Source organism: Crinia signifera, chromosome 6, assembly GCF_055691185.1.
Source record: "Crinia signifera chromosome 6, ASM5569118v1, whole genome shotgun sequence".
NCBI lineage: Eukaryota > Metazoa > Chordata > Amphibia > Anura > Myobatrachidae > Crinia > Crinia signifera.
The window spans coordinates 269,526,936-269,545,120 of NC_139222.1; the positions used below are offsets into that span (position 1 = coordinate 269,526,936).

An 18,185-nucleotide genomic window follows, 5' to 3' on the forward strand; every position below is an offset into this window, starting at 1 on the left:
CTCAAGGCACACTAGTGTGCCACGGCACACTGGTTGAAAAACACTGTTCTAGAGGGTGCTACATTCCACAGACTAAAAAACACATTGAAATGTAGTAAGGGTAAATGTAAAGTGCAATTTAGGTTGAAAATTATTTAATTGAAAGTAATAAAGAACAAACACTTTGGGTAATTGTTTAATATGTTAGAAGCATGAGTTCCGTGCAGATTCGTGCTGGGCCGGGTAAATCTCCACCAGAGGGCATTTGGTCGGCTGTCCGGCCGCTTGGACGCTGAAAGACCGTGCAAACTTTGTGAGTTCCGTCCGCACACCGTGGTGTACATGCATTACCACGCCACTCCCTCTTATGTGGTAGTTCGTCCGAATGGAGGCGGTGGCCTTGTAGGTGTGTCCTCGCTCACCGTGTGGGTGTGCGGTTCGTTCGGTCGGATACGTGCGAACATGTATCCGAACAAGTGAATCAGAATAAGGCCCACAATGTAGAACGAAGTATCACTTGGAGAGAGGAGTACCAGCCCATCAGTCCCTAACTGCCATTCTGTGGGCTGTGTTTGTAAATAACAGATGATTTGCTGATTCTTTGGGCCTGATTATTGTATGCCACTCACCATAAAATGATTTTCCCAGTGCGTGTAGCCCAAGACTTACTCGACAGCTGCCATAGAAACAGACGGATCAGGACCGTTGTCACACGACTTCCTCTATACACCTGGGCACGCTTGCGTTGTCAGCATGGGATAGCTTAGTATGTTGAGGCAAATGGAAGGTCATTCTAATATGTTGCTACCGGTAACAACCTGTGCGATAGAGCATTATCTTACTGAATAAGACCTAACATGCTTTGTAGAGCAAGAGGAGTTTTTCATTCAATTCTTGGAACTTCCACAACCTTTCAGATTTATTTCTGACTGTCCAAATACAAGTAATGATGAAATGGGGGCACGTACTGTAATGTTATGTGAGAGCGGGTGGCAGGAGAGCAGTTCGGCAAATCCGCCTTGGGTGCTAATACTCCTTGTAAATAGTTCATTCTGATATTGCCATAAAACCTAACCTCTGTGTGGCACCTTCCTGTGCAATACAGACCTTCTAAATAAAAAGATAATATACTGGATCTATAACAATAATTTACTTCCATGAGCAAATATATACATATATATAAAATGTATTTAATGATAGATAGATAGATAGATAGATAGATAGATAGATAGATAGATAGATAGATAGATAGATAGATATTGTGATAAGGAATCACAAACACTGGATAAGATGAAGTCTTGGGGCCAGATGTACTAAGCTTCAAAAAGTGATAAAATGGAGAGTGATAAACAACCAGGCAATCAGCTCCGACCTGACATTTTTCAAACACAGCCTGTGACATGACAGGCAGGAGCTGATTGGCTGATCACTCACCATTTTGTCACTTTTGAAGCTTAGTGTATCTGGCCCAATGTCTTTTGTAGCAGGTAAGCAGCATGCCAGGTGAACAGCATAGGCAAGCACGGTTACAGCATTGCAGCATACAGATGTCACAGTATAGTACAAACTCCTCCCTGCTGTAGCCCACACCCCAGGCCTATCACCTGGGTGGCTATTCCATTAGGAACATTGTCCCTCTGGAACGGTAGTTTTTGCAAAACCAATCCAGATCCAAAAATTGAACGGGGATCCAGATCCAAAACCAAAACGGAAAATAGTCTGGTGCACATCCCCCCCTACTTTATATGCACTGGTTGTTAGTACAGAGGGTCTATACCTTGTATCGGTTACACATGACACTTAATTGGAACTTCATTTGTTGTTCTTCATTTTGAGATCTTGTCTACATAAAGAAATGGATAAAACATTGGAGGACGAAACCAGTTCCTTGTTTTTCATTGTTGTGTTGGTACATACATTGAAATGTATGTGTTCACCTTGAAATGCGGTTGTGCAGCCAACCCGGTCCTACCACAGCATGCCCCACCACTAGCATATGGGCAGCCGCATAGGAGCCTGTGTGTAGGCTCCTTGCAGCATAGCCGGTCCCACTGAATGACCTGGAACATGTGACCTGCTGGGTGGTCTTAAAACTCTGACAGTTATTTGCTGCCACACAGCCAACCAGTTGAAACCATTCACACCAGCTAGTGAATCCTTTCCACCCTCAAACTTTATTTTGCTATTTAATTTGTCCTCTCTATTTATGCCATCATTTGACTGTTCAGTGTTTGCCTCGTGTGTCTCATGTATAACATTTTAAAGCACAACCATTTAGAAAATAACGCTGAAGTCTGTACAGACCATTCAGAAAAATCACTCATATAACTCAAGACTACGAAAGATCTTCTAACTAATGAGAGATAATTAATTGGCTGCCCAATACAACAAGACAAATGGCAGCCAATGAGCTGGTTGGTGGCTCGCCAATCCACCTCCTTGCTTTGTTATGTTTAATGCATAGTATATCTGCACCAACGTGATATGACTCTGTGTTTGTAAGCAGACGACAATGGTTTCCAAGGCAACAAATACCGTGGATAGTGCAAAACAGAATAAGGTGGGTATAATAGCAATAAAAATGTCTAAGATGACCGATTACAATCCTCATTTTGGGCACAACTGCTACAATTTTCTTTTTGGTATATAAAACAAAGTAGACGACAAAGTGAAATTTATTTCGTTTTTTTTTCAATCCATTTTAAAGAAGAAAACATCTTAAAAAATAATAAATCCACTGCCTTAACCGTCTTAACATAATTATGCCCATGAGATGTAAACATATCAGCGAAAATTATATTTTTTTCATTTAATGCTATATTAAAGTTCGATTTAGCAGCTTGTGCTTTAGTTTATCACAGCAGCCTCCGTTTTTGCACAAAGCTTTGTTCTTGAAGAGCCGTTGGCTGCGTCGTGCTAGAACTTGGGATGTTAAACCGACCAAATTTAGGCTCATAAGCCCTTGGGAGCAGAACAGCGTTAACGATATTAGATTACCTATAGCTATTTGGGTAATAAAGAAAAAAAGAAAAACTATCAAATTGGGAAAAGACAACATTGCATTAGTAAAAATTCAGTATATTTTATATATTAAGCTGCAAATACAGATAAAGACTTTATCTTTACATATTTATTTTAACAATGTCTTTATGTCAGCTATTAGGCCTGCGGTAGACGTAATTCGTCTTTAATGTATAATAGGGAAGGTCAGCAGAACCCGGTTATCTCCAGGCCGTCAGAACTCGCACAGAAATGAGTTCTGCGGGGAGAACACAGAAGGGTGTTTCAGTCTATTGAAGACACGAAAAATTGTTTGGGAAGAACAGAATAACAAGCTGTTGCTTACTGTCTCCAGGACAAAAGGACTGCGCCGAGGACTAGGTGGCTGACAATATTGAAAGAGTCCTGATGTGATAAAAAAGGGGGTGACAATGCATTTGGGAAGAACTGTTGTGCTAGCAAATACTACAAAGGGAATAAAACATAAGTAAGGCATAATTCTGCTTGCCTGTGCTAAATGTGATGTACCTTTAGCTAGTGCAATGTAATATTATGGAGTGGTATTTGCAGCACAGTAAATTGTATCATGGTCTAATGGAAGGGAGTCTTGAATAAAATAGACTGTGTCAGGGACGTCAGTGGGTATCTCTGAGTTTTCATTGGTTAGCGACAATAATTGTATCACCCTCTCTAGTACTCAAGGTAGCCTACCCTCACAGATTTCCTGGGAGGGTCCCAGAAATCGGGTCCCACTCACTGGCCGCCAGGAAAAGTGGCCAAACCACCTGGATTCAGCAGGATCCCCGCGTCTCCCCAGCTGTAGTGTTAAATTACTGCGATTTGGGGCTTTCCATGGTGTGGGTGGGGCTAAATATGCAAATAGCATAATTTTAGGCCCTCCCCTCCCCCGCAGATATCAAGATTTGCTATTTGATGATGTCTACATCAGGCCCCACCCCCGAGGTGCTTGTGACAGCAGGGCTGCCGACAGTGGCGTGCTGTGGGTACAGCTATCCCGGGCACCGGCCTATGGAAGGGCCCGGGCAGCTCATTTTGCCCACTGCAACCCCACACCCCTGACTGCCTCCGCTGTGCTGCCTGCTTCTTCAATGCAGGACGCCGACGGCCAATTAAAATGCTGCACTGGCTTTTGAGCCAATCAGTGCTCATGTACCGTTAGCCATCAGAGCAGCTGCATTTTAATTGGCCGCCGGCATCCTGCATTGAAGAAGCCTGTGCTTCGGGACCTAAAGCAGGAGTCGAGCGGTAAGTGAAGGGAGGGGAGATATGAGGCGGAGGGAGATGGAGAGGGGGGAGTTGGAGGGGGGAGTTGGACTGGAAATCAGTCCTGGGCCCCAAAATTCCTAGTGAAAGCCCTGGGTGACAGTCTCCTTTCTGGGCTTCTCCCAGAGAGGAGACTTTAAAAGTGGGCAAAAGTCCTAAATTCCCCCAAATCCTGCCTAGCCAGCACACAGATGACAAGTATATTTCTATGAAGTCTGAAGCTCCTAGCGATTGTTGAAGAAATATTAATATTACATCAAAATAGATAACATATGGTTTTGTAATTTTTTCCTATTTAATTACACCCTTTTGTTAGTAGGCTGTATGTGTATGCTCTCCTTTGTGGGTGCCCTTACAGAATCCTTAACCGTTTGAGTGCCGACATTGCTGTAAGAGATGTGCAAAATATCCAGAGGGTCGTATTCGAGGAATCCGAATCACTTTAGTTATTGCCGGCAAATAATCTGAAGTCAATTAATTAAAGTCGAGTTAAATGATACGCCAAAAAAAAGAGAAGTCGCTGTGAGCAATGCTGGCATTTTCGGCAGTTGTTTTGCACATTCCTCACAGCAACATTGGCACTCAAAGGGTTAACTAATCTATATATATAGACATAAACAAAAGGCATAGTTTACAATGTCCTCTCCTTGGGCCACCTAGTCTGCACAGGTAATTGCTTTCCTGCTCACAGCATACAATAAGCAATGGTCGTCCCCCCAGGTTTCCAGTGCAGTGCAGGGAATCATGTTCTAAGGATGACTCATTTCAAATTAATGCTGCCATAATACAGTGCTGCCCTCTACCTCTCCAAACAGTCGTTTTTCAAAAATGTGATCTCCTCCCGGTCCTCAAACCTCTGGCATCTCTGCAAGACTTTCAGCTCTCTCCTTTGCCCACCAACTCCTTGATTTCCCTCCTCACTCTGCCCTTGAGTTTGCCACATATCAACAAAAAAAAACAAAAAAATACCTTGAATCCCAATAAACTCTCCAACTACTGACCCATCTCTCTCCCCTGGAGTTTCTAAACTCCATGATCACATTTATTTTAACTCCGCACATTCTTTTTAGAACCAGCTTACTTTCTTTCCACACAATTCCTGTTTGACCAGTTCAATCCCCTCCTGCCCCACCAAAACTCACAAATGTCAGCAGTGATCCCTTTGCTGATAAATTCAAGGGACACTACCTCTCTCCTGCTTTTGACACGTTGGTCCACCCTCTACTCCTGGAAAGCCACCATTCACTTGGTTTATGGTAGTCTGTCCTCTACTAGCTGCCCACCTATATCTCTGACATTTTTATTCGGTCTACTCTAATGGTCCCATCTACCCCCACTTCCACTAATGCTGCTTTCAGACCGCATAACTGGCTTTGACCCTGTATTTGAAAACGTTTTTTAAAAACGGGTCTGCCAGGTAAAACCCCTTTCACACCGCACCTCTTAAACGGTATATTACCGTTTAAGTGCCGATTTTTTGACACTGGCAGACCCGTTTTTGGAAACTTTCCAAATACAGGGTCAAAGCCAGTGCAGCCTTCAGCACCGCCTCCCTCCACCCCCTCCCCTCCGTGCAGCCCCCTCGTCCCCCCCTCCCCTCCGTGCAGCCGGTACCTGAGTTCGGTTGCAGATCCCGGCACTGCAGTATGGTCGGAAGCACTTATGAAAAAAAGTGTCTTTCAGAAAATGGCTGCCCCATAGGAAAACCTGTTTTAAAAAACTGTCTTTCGTATGGGGGTAGCCATTTTCCGAAAGTCATTTTTCTTATAAGAAAAGTGACTTTTGGAAAATGGCTGTGTTACGATGCCCTGGCCTGGGCGCAGGAAATAACAACGGGTTCCAGAAGGCGAGGTAATCAGGCGTGAGCCCGCAGCCGGGACCGCCGGTTAGGACGGCCACAGCGGGTCCTACACTCTCTCTGTTGAGTCCCCGAGGCAGATGGCAAACCCCTGCGGAGCTAGGCTTCACCTGTGGCCGCCGCGTCCGACGGAGCGAGTTAAGCCCGCTCCGACCCCGATGCAGCCAGGTCTTATGTGATGACAAGGGGTAAGCGATCGCCACGGGGTATCTCAAGAGGATAAGCTGACTAATGGACCTAACTGGAAAAAGGCCCCTAACTGCCGGCACCAGGCCAAGACGGGGAGTGCGACCAAGTCGCAGACACCAGCGGATAGAAGGGAGTCCCCAACAACACACCAGCGGGACCGTGACTCCCAAAGCAGGGATCTGGATGAAGAGGCGACACTCCTGCCTAAACAGAATACTAATGACAGACGGGGGCAAGGGAACATGTCCCGAAAGACGGGGACAAAGAGGCAAATGACAGGTAACCAAAGAAAATCCCACGGAGGGGCTCGGCCACGGAGGGCCAGGGAACCAAGAATGAAAAGACCTGGGCTCCACTGGAGCACTTACGTGACCCACGGACGATGGAGAAAGTGGGTCCGCTGCAGGCTCACAGGCTGAGGATGGAATTCAGCAGAGGAGACCCGGGACAAGCAGGAACAATCAGATCCACTGGAGGACACCAGCTGACAGGCTGGGAGACCCAGGAAGGCTGCAGTGGAGAACCACAGCCAGGGAATCTAGGAGCAAGCACCTAGAGGACTGGAGGGCACAGCAGTCTGCTGGGGAGCAATAAAGCTATAACCGGCGTCTGTGCCCAGCAGACGCCGGCTATTTATTTAAACTTCGCGCCGCCTGACTGACGTCAGGCGCGCGCGTTCCCGGCCGCCGGGCGGAAGTTCGGGGACGTTGCCAAGCAACGCCCCAACGCTTAGCCTCAGAGTGAGGCTTGGGACGCTGCCCGGCAACGTCCCCCGCCGCGTCAGATGACGCTGCATCCGCCACGTCAGATGACGCTGCCTTCGCCGTCCGTCCGGGTGCAGGGATTCCCGGACGGCGGCGTGCAACAGGCTGCCCCCATACGAAAGACAGTTTTTTTAAAAGGGTTTTCCTATGGGGCAGCCATTTTCTGAAAGACACTTTTTTTTACGAGTGCTTCCGACCATACTGCACTGCCGGGATCCACAACGGAGGTACCGGCTGCACGGGGGTGGGTCGACATGCGCGGGGGGGTGGGTCGACACGCGCGGGGGGGTCAACACACGCGCGGGGGGTCGACACGCGCGAGGGGGGGCGCGGGGCGGCTCCAGTGCTGTGAATATTTAATGAGAGTTCATTAAATATTCACTGCACTGAATTTAGGACCCAGCTCATTGGCCGGGTCCTAAATACCGTTTCAGACCCGATTTTGATCCCTAAATACCGGGTCTGAAACGGGTAGGACCCTGCATTTTAACCGGTTTGAAAAAACGGTATTTTCAAACCAGTTAATTGGATCTGCACCTTTCAGACCGCACAGATTACCGTTTTAAAACGGTAAAAAAACGGCAATATACCGTTTCCAAAGTGCGGTCTGAAAGGGGCATAATGGTTGGTGTCCCCGAGGTTCTGTTCTGGGGCCTCTCCTATTCTCACTCTATATGACCTATTTTCATGATCTCATCCGCTATTTTGACTTCCAATATTATCTCTATGCTGATGATACTCAGATCTACCTCTCCACCGCAGACCTCTCCCTCCTCACTCATATCTCCAACTGTCCCTCAACCATCTCTTCCTTGGTATACCAGGGTTTTTTAAACTAAATATGTCTTCAACCCCTCCCTTATAACCTCACTTCCAACTATTTTATTATCTGTTGATTGCACAATCATCTTCTCTAGCCCATGATTGGACTGTCTAGGAGTTATCCTTGACTCCTCCATATTCTTCACACCACACATTCAGTGTGGAATGGAAGTGAGCGGTATGCGTGTCGATATGCGTGCATTAATGAGTAATGGAGGAGCAGTGTGCGGGTAGGAGTCATATCCCTCTTTGTCTGACCAGTGGATTGCTGATTGGGCAAAAGCACGAGGAGACCCTGAGGACGCTGCAGATGGATTCAGAAGTGACGCAACATGGTTAATCTCCATGGGACCGGGAGACTTCTTCCATCATTGGGAGGCTTTTTCCTCTTCTTTTGCCATTACCAATATTATTTTCAAGTATCGCCACAGTTCTGCAGCATACCCCCAGGGGTACAGATATATATATACATACCATTGGTCTATAGTATAGGCTGTATCAAACATTTGAATAATAAAAAAGAGTGGTCAGGAAAAGGTTAATAGAACCAGTACTGCACTTTCTAAGCATTCTCCCACCTCATAGTAAGGCTCCCTTTTCTTCTTCCTGGTAGCTGCTCTCTGGTCCAGTGCACTGAATGAGGACTCACAACCAGTGGCATAGCAATAGCTCCACAGACACCGCGGTGGCTTGGAGGCACTTATTAAGTGTGGGCGCCGGGGGCCTGCGGTGGCTATTGTTTCTCCGTTCCAAGGACCTGCAGATCTTCCTGTCTGTGGTCCCGCGCTGCTCCTGTTGCGTTGCCATTAGAAATGTCCCTCACAAAATGGCCGCCCCATCACAGCAGACAGTTATTCAGAATGCTAGAGGAGGCAGAAGCATCCTAAACCACTGCTATGATGCAGAGGCCAATTTGCAAAAGACTTTTAAATTGCGACAGTAGCAAGAGGAGCATCGAGACTGCAGACAGGGAGTCCTCCGCTCCAGGCAACAGTACAGACCCAGAGGCGGCAGGCAGTGCTGTACGAAGGAGGGGAGGGGGGGCACGGAACTTTTAGTGACGGGGGGCAAACTGACTGCTCACACCCACACACCTCAAACTTGGCAGAAGAAGTTGCTACCACAGGGCATGTGCAACAGCATCATTCTTCCCCTTACACTGCATGATGTGGCGGCAGCTCTTGTAATTGTATTTTATACCATTGCTTTTGTTCTCATATATTGAGCCACCTCCCACATTTGCCTAGGCATGCCGTCTGCAGTGGATCTTTAATGTTAGCAATTATGGTAGGTGTCGAGCTATAGGTGTAAAATCACCGCTATACCAGTGTGGAAGGCAGGTTTACTTTCAGTATAGTGTTTTCTGGTGATGAGGGGGAAAGTGGCTGAAGCACGTGCAGCAGTCTTTCTTTATATTGTTGTACTGATTAAAAGCTCAGCCCTTGAACATTTTCATTATATGCTCTGAATTAAGTAAAGATTAACGTGATGAATCCCAACAAGCGATGCCTTAGAATTAGGATCCCATGGGTCAGTTGTTCGATGCTGATTGGATACGTCCTTGTTCTTAATGTCGGTGTTCTGCATTTCCTGTCAGTGTAAGGTAGAAATAACAGTAGTTATGTTACCATTATACATCCTGCCATAAGTAACTATCTTCTCAGAATAGATTATCCTTCTGCCTTCTTGCATCAATATTACATGGGTGATAAAGGGAACAAAACATCCTATATTCATTCAAGTTACTGAAATGAAATAGAGCGATTAGTAAATTCCTATGCTTACAGTATGGAGTTTGTATACTAGTTTTGAACAGATTGTTATCATTTGGCAGCACGGATGGCATAATGGTTAGCATTAATGTCTTTATTTTTTTTTCTATGTTGACCATCCTAGCACCTCATGTGTGTGTACCTCTAGCATGTTAAACCTTAACTTACTTATCTTAACATAAAACCTGAAATAAAGACTCGGAGACATAGGTTTGGCAGAAATTGTTAGCTGATTTATTATTTGAATATTTAAGCTAGTTTTTGATTTGATTAAACTAATTTAAATAAATGGTGGCCAAGAAAGAATGGCTACTAAACTAAACTCCACCCCCAAACTCATCATACGTAATCAAACTACCCTACCAAGCGGTATCCACTCGACCTACTACATTGACTACCACCCAGCCAGGTGGTCTCGCTGCCCCCGAGCGGGAGATCAAGCGAAAGGCCTAAGTCAATGAATAAGCGAGCACACCGAAAACAATCTATATACGTTGCATAAACGGGTAATGAAGGCTAAGAAACTATTAACCTGCCGTTCTTTCCCGCCTATCAGCCAACGCGATTAAAACACCCCGAAACCCCCATCCCCATTTAAAACCAATTATTACAGGGAAGGGAGGGCGGGAAAATTTCAGCAGGAAAGAGAGGAAGACTCCTCCCTTTCCTGACCCAATATTCAGCTAACTCTGCCATTCCCAAGCACCTTATTGGATCCCCGAGTCACATGCTCCCCAAGGGTCACACACACAGCCTGGGATGTTTAACCCATTCCATGCCTAGTGCTGGCATTACATTAATCTAAACATCCTACCACCTCATGTGTGTGTACCTCTAGCATGTTAAACCTTAACTTACTTATCTTAACATAAAACCTGAAATAAAGACTCGGAGACATAGGTTTGGCAGAAATTGTTAGCTGATTTATTATTTGAATATTTAAGCTAGTTTTTGATTTGATTAAACTAATTTAAATAAATGGTGGCCAAGAAAGAATGGCTACTAAACTAAACTCCACCCCCAAACTCAGCATACGTAATCAAACTACCCTCCCAAGCGGTATCCACTTGACCTACTACATTGACAACCACCCAGCCAGGTGGTCTCACTGCCCCCGAGCGGGAGATCGAGCGAAAGGCCTAAGTCAATGAATAGGCGAGCGCACCGAAAACAATCTATATACGTTGCATAAACGGGTAATGAAGGCTAAGAAACTATTAACCTGCCGTTCTTTCCCGCCAAGGCATGAACCCTGATCCCAGGGTACAGCCCCGCCACCAGCCTAAGACACCGTAGCAACAACCAGAAGCAGATCCTCCAGAAACATAAACAGCCTCTCTGGAACTAAATGAACCCCATCATGCCTAAACAGGTGACGGCACTTGAACCTAATCCGTGTATGAGGTATAACAGCACCGCCGGCCGTTAAAAACCACCTGGCAACAGCCGAATTAAGCTTCTGTCTGGCCTCGTCAACCGCCTTAGCATCTCTGGCCCCTCTCCAACAAATACGAGGCACAATAAAAGACCACACTAACCTACAGTGTGGCCAGGCTGCACAAATGGCCTCCAGATCACTCAAGATCTGGGCCCGCAATCTCAATTGGGACATTTTCCCAAGGTCGTTGCCACCGAGATGAAGCACCAGGACTTCGGGCACACCGAACCTGCGAACATTCACCATAAGGAATGACTTCAGGGCGCCCCAAGTCATTCCCCTAACACCCAACCACCTAATGGATTGAGAGCAAGGAAACTCTGGCCCCTCCCCAGAGGCAATCAACCTAGCAGCCCAATAGATAAAAGAGTGACCCACTACCCACACCTTTAACCTATTGGACCCCACACCTATAAAAATGAGAAGAAAAAAGAAGCCATTAGTAAGGTTGTATTGATATGAATGGACATGTTATTGGACTAGAGGATCTGCCAAAAAAGAAAAAATTTGTAATATTCTGATTGTGGCACGTATTGGTGCCGGAGACATGCTTCAATCACAATTGAAGACATACCAGGATACAAGAGGGAAGAGTCACAAACAATTGAAGGTAACAATACGTGGAAGGGGATGCGGAATGAAAGGTGTACTCGGCCGGAGAAAAAACTACTGGACCTGCTGAGGGACTCTTAATTAAGACTATAGCCGAATTAAAGGTAAATTCAGTCCGTCAGGTCAGGCAAAAAGAAAACTCCGGACGCTGGCCCAACAGCAGAGCGTAGCTAATCCCCGAGTAGGAAGGACAAGGGTAGGGGTAACAAAGGATCATTCAGCATCCAAACAAAACAAACAAGACAGCACAGCGCGCTCAGGGCAGGAGGTGAGTCCTAATATATTTCTTATAGCTAGCAGAGCGCCACCTCCCTAAAGCCTTAATGTCCCCAATAGATCGCCCGGCCACAGCAGCAGATGTGGCCGCCCCAATGCGAAAGGAATGGGTACCGAACTCCCGAGTGGAGAGACCCATTCCTGCCAAACAGCGACGCAACATCCAGCAAAACTGGTAAAGAGTCACCGGGGACTCGTCATAATGCAAGAGCCAAGAGCCCTCGCGGGGTGGCCGCACCAATTCATACTGCGAGGCAAGAGCCACCGGGCAGACCCCCTCCGGACTCACGGGCGCTAATGATAACCATCTACCCCTAGCCGCCTGATCTGTTTTGGACTGCCTAAGCCATACCCATAGTGTCCCAGAATCTAATCGCACATCGGACAACAAAAGGACCGCTTCCCTGGACTTAGCCGGCGCCACAATTTAAGATACACGGAAAGCCCCATAGAATGCCAAAGAAAAAGCCAGGTGGAATAAGAGGGTCTCGTACACTGAGTCAGCGCAGCGACCCACCTCATCCATCAGGGCCGGGAGCATGGAAACATCTATAAGACGACGGGCATCCGGGGGACTGGGGTAACACGGGACCAGCCCTTCATTGCTCTGGTAACTAAGAAACTTTTTGTGTAGTCAGGATAGCCCTTAAGCCTACAGAAAAAGGAAATCCCTGCTAAATAGCGGGATGCCACTGCCCTGGACCTGCCAGAGCTGTACAAATGCCACAGGAAGGATGACAAGCACTTGTACCCCCGCCTACCTGCACTCATGGCCCCTCCAGAGAACTCCTCCCACTCGGTCCAGGCCTGCCGATATGTCCTAAGGGTAGCAGGCGCCAAGGAGGACTCGGCTAACCCCTCCATTCCGGCCCGATCACCTGCCAAACAGAAGAGGGGCAGGGAACCCCCGCAGAGTCAGCATCGGGGGCCAGTTCCCGAAAGCGTTGCCACTGGAAGCGAGAAACGGCATCAGCCACCTCGTTCTTGACCCCAGGCACGTGTCGCGCCCTGAACAATATGTTGAAGTGCAAACATTGGAGAAACAGGTGACTCAACACGCGCAACACAACAAGCGATTTGGCCCTCTGGTTGTTAATGGCGTGAACCGCCCCTAAATTATCACACCAGAAAAGCAGACTCCTGTTCGCCAGGCGAGGTGCCCAGATCTCCATGGAGACCATAATGGGGAACAACTCCAACAGCAGCAAGTCTCGCGTCAGGCCTGACTCAAACCAACCAGGGGGCCAAGGAGCAACACACCAGCTACCCGCTAAAAAACAACCAAAGCCAGTGGAACCTGCGGCGTCAGTGAACAGCTGTAACTGAAGGTTGTCCACTACCGGGGCCAACCAGATCCGCACACCGTTGAAATGCTGGAGGAATGCAGCCCAAACCTTAAGGTCTCGTCTGATCTCACTCGACAGGCGGACTAGGTGATGCGCTCTGGTCACCCCAGCAGTGGCACATTCCAACTTTCTGCAAAACAACCTGCCCATAGGGATAACTTTACAAGCGAAAATTCAGCTGCCCCAGCAAAGACTGAGCCTGACGCAATGGAACTTTTCTGGCTCGGCGACAAACGTCTATGGCCTCCCCAAGCTTCATGACCTTATCCCGCGGTAGCGAGCAAAGCCCCTGCACGGAGTCGATCTGGATCCCCAGAAAGGAGAGACACGTGACAGGGCCCTCCGTTTTCTCCTCCGCAATCGGAACCCCGAATTGATGGAAAAGAGAACGGATGCTATCCAAGATGGCCGCACAACGTGTGGACCCAGCCGGCCCCACACACAGAAAGTCGTCAAGGTAATGAGCGATCCCGCTCTCCCCTGACGACTGCTCCACACACCAATGCAAAAAGGTACTGAACCTCTCAAAAAAGGCACAGGATACCGAACACCCCACCGGCAAGCATTTGTCGATGAAATACTCCTCTCCTATGCGAAAGCCCATTAACCTGAAAGCATTGGGGTGTAATGGAAGCAGCCGGAACACGGATTCAACATCAATCTTAGCCATAAGGGCCCCTGTACCGTATGACCTAACCATAGCCAGAGCATCGTCAAATGACTGATAAGCCACTGAACAGCATGCCAGACAGATGTTGAATTAGGCGGAATTTGCCAGGGACCTTCTTGGGCACGACTCCTACCGGGGAGATAACCAAGCCATCTACTGGGGGCTGATCAAAGGGGCCGGCCATACGCCCCAACTGTAACTCTTTGTCCACTTTTTCCCTTAGCACATCAGGGAGTGAACGAGCAGACTGCAGGTTTCTGAAGGAGCCCCCTCTAACTACGCCCTGAACTGGCAACTGGAACCCCTGACTAAAACCCTGAAACAAAAACTCTGCAGTCCCCCTATCCAGGTATCGGCTAAGCCAGCCGGCCATCGCCTCGACCCTAACCGGGGTATGAGCCCTATCGAGGGTTCCCGGAGGGACCCGCCTTGGAGGAGGAACCTGTGCCCGCCCCTCTACCGGGGAAGCCGCCCTGAAAGCAGCCGGAGGCTGGGTGGTTCCCGGAACAATTAATGCAGACATGTTTAAACCTGCATTTCTGTCCCAGCTGGCAAGAGGAGTTGTTATAAGCATAACATTTCCCCTTTGCCTGCCCTGTCCCCGCAGACCTGGCCCCAGACGCAGGACGTTGCGCCTGCGGGGTGCCCGGGGGAACCCTGGGTGCATTGGAGGGGGCCGCGGCCGCGGCAGCAGCTGTCGCTACAACCTCGACTGCACTCAGATGGACCCTGACCACTTCCATCCACACCTCCATGTCCGTACACCCCATGTCCAATATGTGCAAGCAATCCTGCTTGCGTCGGAACTGCTCATCGTAGGTACGCCAAGCAGCGCCACCTTATTTGAGGTGCATGTCATGGACCATATGGATGTACCTTATGACATTCATATGCTCCTCAGGCCTGTCCTCCATGTAGCAGGCTGCGAATACGCAAAAATCTGCCAACCAATTATCATAGGAGCGGTATGCCTCCGCCCCTATCCCCCCTTTACCCTTGGCCTCTTTGAACGCCTTCTTGGACTCCTCCGTCAGGCTAAAAACATCCACAAAATCCCCCTTTTGAATTTTAACCCTACAGCTCACTCTAAGGCCCCTCAACACTGCCGTGTAGTCGCAGTGCACCACTCCGGGAAGGTTACGCCTCTTGCGTTCCCTACGTGATAAGGCCGCCTTTTTCCTTCATTTTGTCCCCTGCGCTAAGTGCCCCGCGGCCTTCTTAGCGTACTTAGCGGCCCGCTTGCGGGCCTTAGCCGTGCTGCCGTGGTCAGACCCACCGGCAGAAGAAGAGGAAGAAGAGGTAGATCGGGTGCCCTGGGAACTACCTTACGACCCCTCAGAATCAGACCCTGCCCCCTCCTCATCAGAGGCCTCACCTGCCGACTCTGGCTGAGCAGCCCAGGTATCATCATCCGTGTCGGCATCGTCAGCCGTGCCGACCTCCTCGCCGACAACATCGTCAGTGTCAGGGAAATCCTCTTTCATGGCAGTATCATACTCGTCCGGGACGGGGCTGAGCGGCCTGAGGCCCGGCATGAGGGACCCCGCCTATGGGTTCGACGGTGTCAGGGTTACGGGCAGACCTCCCCCCCATCACCGCTACTGTGTCGCCCCCCTATCCTGTATGGCCCGCATGAATTGGGAGCAACCCCGGGCGACACCCCTACTGGCCGAAGCCGGTGACCTCCCACTAGCACTGTCACCCCCCGCGTCCCGAGGCATTGCCTGCACCAGGGGAGCCAGAGCCCCAGCAACCAAGGACCAAGCAGCAGATAGGGCCTCGGGGTCAAAGGCCATGTCGGCAGATCCCGAGCAGGGCCCCGACCAGTCCTTCGACCATGTCGACCATGTCGACCACCGCGGGCGGAGCTTCTGCTCCGAGCATGTCCAGAACCCCTATGTCCCCCACCTGCAGCGTCACCTGCGGCAAGCCGGGACCTAGTGCCCAGCAAAGTGGGCCTATGTGGCCTCGGGGACCCTGGTGGGGAATCCCTCGCTAACCCCAGATACCGCCGTGCCTCCACACCTCCACGCGCCCTGGCTGGCCTGCGCGCAAGCGGAGCCCTACGAGCCCCAGCAGCAGGCTGGGAGCTCTGAATGAGGCCCCTATCAGACTGAGGAGACACACTCCTCTGTGGCCCCGCAGCTTCACCCCTCCCGGGACCCCCCCGCCGATGCCTAGCAGGGGCCAGGGATGCTGAGGCAGCATTAGGCCCCCTCCCACCCGCCCACCAGCCGACCCGGAGGAGGCCGCAGCCGCAGCCCGGGGGCAGGGGCTAGCAGACACAGCCCTCCTCACACGCTGACCTGAGGGAGGCGCGGATGCCGTTGCCGCGGATGCCGTTGCCGCGGGCAACCACGCGGTAAGCGCGGCAGCGGGCAGCTGGGCATCCTCAGAAGCAAAACGGGTAGGCAGCCTGGCAGAATGCCGTGGGTGCGGGGACCGTGAAGACATGGCCTAGCAGAGGGAAAGGTTCCTTAAATTAGGACAAGTGGGAGCTCAGGGAAAAAAGTCCCCTCACCAAAATTTCAGCAGGAAAGAGAGGAAAACTCCTCCCTTTCATGACCCAATATTCAGCTAACTCTGCCATTCCCAAGCACCTTATTGGATCCCCGAGTCACATGCTCCCCAAGGGTCACACACACAGCCTGGGATGTTTAACCCATTCCATGCCTAGTGCTGGCATTACATTAATCTTCTGTGGGGACCATTGTCTTTTTTTTTTTCTGTGCAGACCAATGTCTTTGTTTTTTTTCTGTGGGGTCCAATGTCTTTGGTTTTTTTTTCTATAAGGTCATTTTTTTTTCCTGTGGAGGCCAATGTCTGTTTTTTTATTCCTGTGGGGACTAATGTGTTTTATATAAAGGACATCTCTTATATATTTAGCCAGATCTGTCACTCATCCTCTGTGTGTATAACATTCCCGCCCAGCGGGATACACAAACCCGCCCCCCCTAGGGAAAAACCAGTGTTCTATATTTATAACGTTCCCACCCTGCAGGATACACAAACCCACCCCCCCTAGGGAAAAGACCAGTGTTCTACACACCACCACCCCCTTGAAATCACCTCCCCCCGCCCAGGCAGGACTACAGTACACGCTCACCTTCCATGGTACACCATGGTGTAGGTGAGTGTCAACCCCCCCCCCCCCGGACCCCCGCGCCCCCCCTCCCGCGATTCGTGGCCCTTCCCTCCCACGATTTGCGGACCCTCGTGACTCCCCCTCCCGTGATTCACGCGCCCCCTCCCGCGATTCACGGCACCCCCGCACCCCCTCCTGTGATACGCGGCCCCCGCAACCCCCCCTCCCACGAATTATGCTCCCCTTTACTACCCCTCATGCCCACACACCTCTTTAACTGCCCTGCCTCCTGTTCTCCTGCTCCGTAACTTCCGTCAGTGGGGACCCGCTCACCCTGTGTTGCCCACATTCCCTTATCATGCTTTACCACCCAGCCTCCTGCTCTCATGCACCCTAACTCCCACCCAGTAGGAGGAGACACTAACTCAGGGCCACCGTCCTGTACTCCTGTGCTGCCACACTGGACCCTCACCCACTGGCAGAAGCTGCACAGTGTCCCCCACCCTCCTCTTTAGTCCCCTGTATGCCCACACACCCCTATCACTACCCAGCTTCCTGCTCTTCTGAACCGTAACTTCCACCACTGGGGAGTCACTGACGCTGTGTTGCCCACATACCCCTATCATGCCTCATAGCCCAGCCTCCTGCTCTCATGCACCCTAACTCCCACCCAGTAGGAGGAGACACTGACTCAGGGCCACCGTCCTGTACTCCTGTGCTGCCACGCTGGACCCTCACCCACTGGCAGAAGCTGCACAGTGTCCCCCACTCTCCTCTTTAGTCCCCCGTATGCCCACACACCCCTATCACTACCCAGCTTCCTGTTCTCCTGAACAATAACTTCCACCACTGGGCAGTCGCTGATGCTGTGTTGCCCACATGCCCCTATCATGCCTCATAGCCCAGCCTCCTACTCTCATGACCCCTAACTCCCACCCAGCAGGAGGAGACACTGCAAATTTTGGCACTACGCCCCTGTCTGTAACCACTTTTTAATTAAACAAAACAATACACCCCCCCTTCCAGATCATATGCTCTCTATTTAACACAATTCACCTATAACTCAAGTTGCAATACAGGCATCTTTCAT

At 49.8% G+C, this 18,185-nt stretch overlaps 1 pseudogene; it reads right to left on the bottom strand.

Annotated features, from left to right (window-relative positions):
• The window catches only part of LOC146009770 (N-alpha-acetyltransferase 15, NatA auxiliary subunit-like), a 41,283-nt pseudogene extending 25,738 nt beyond the window's left edge, over positions 1-15,545 (bottom strand).
• Between the last annotated feature and the right edge of the window lie 2,640 nt (positions 15,546-18,185).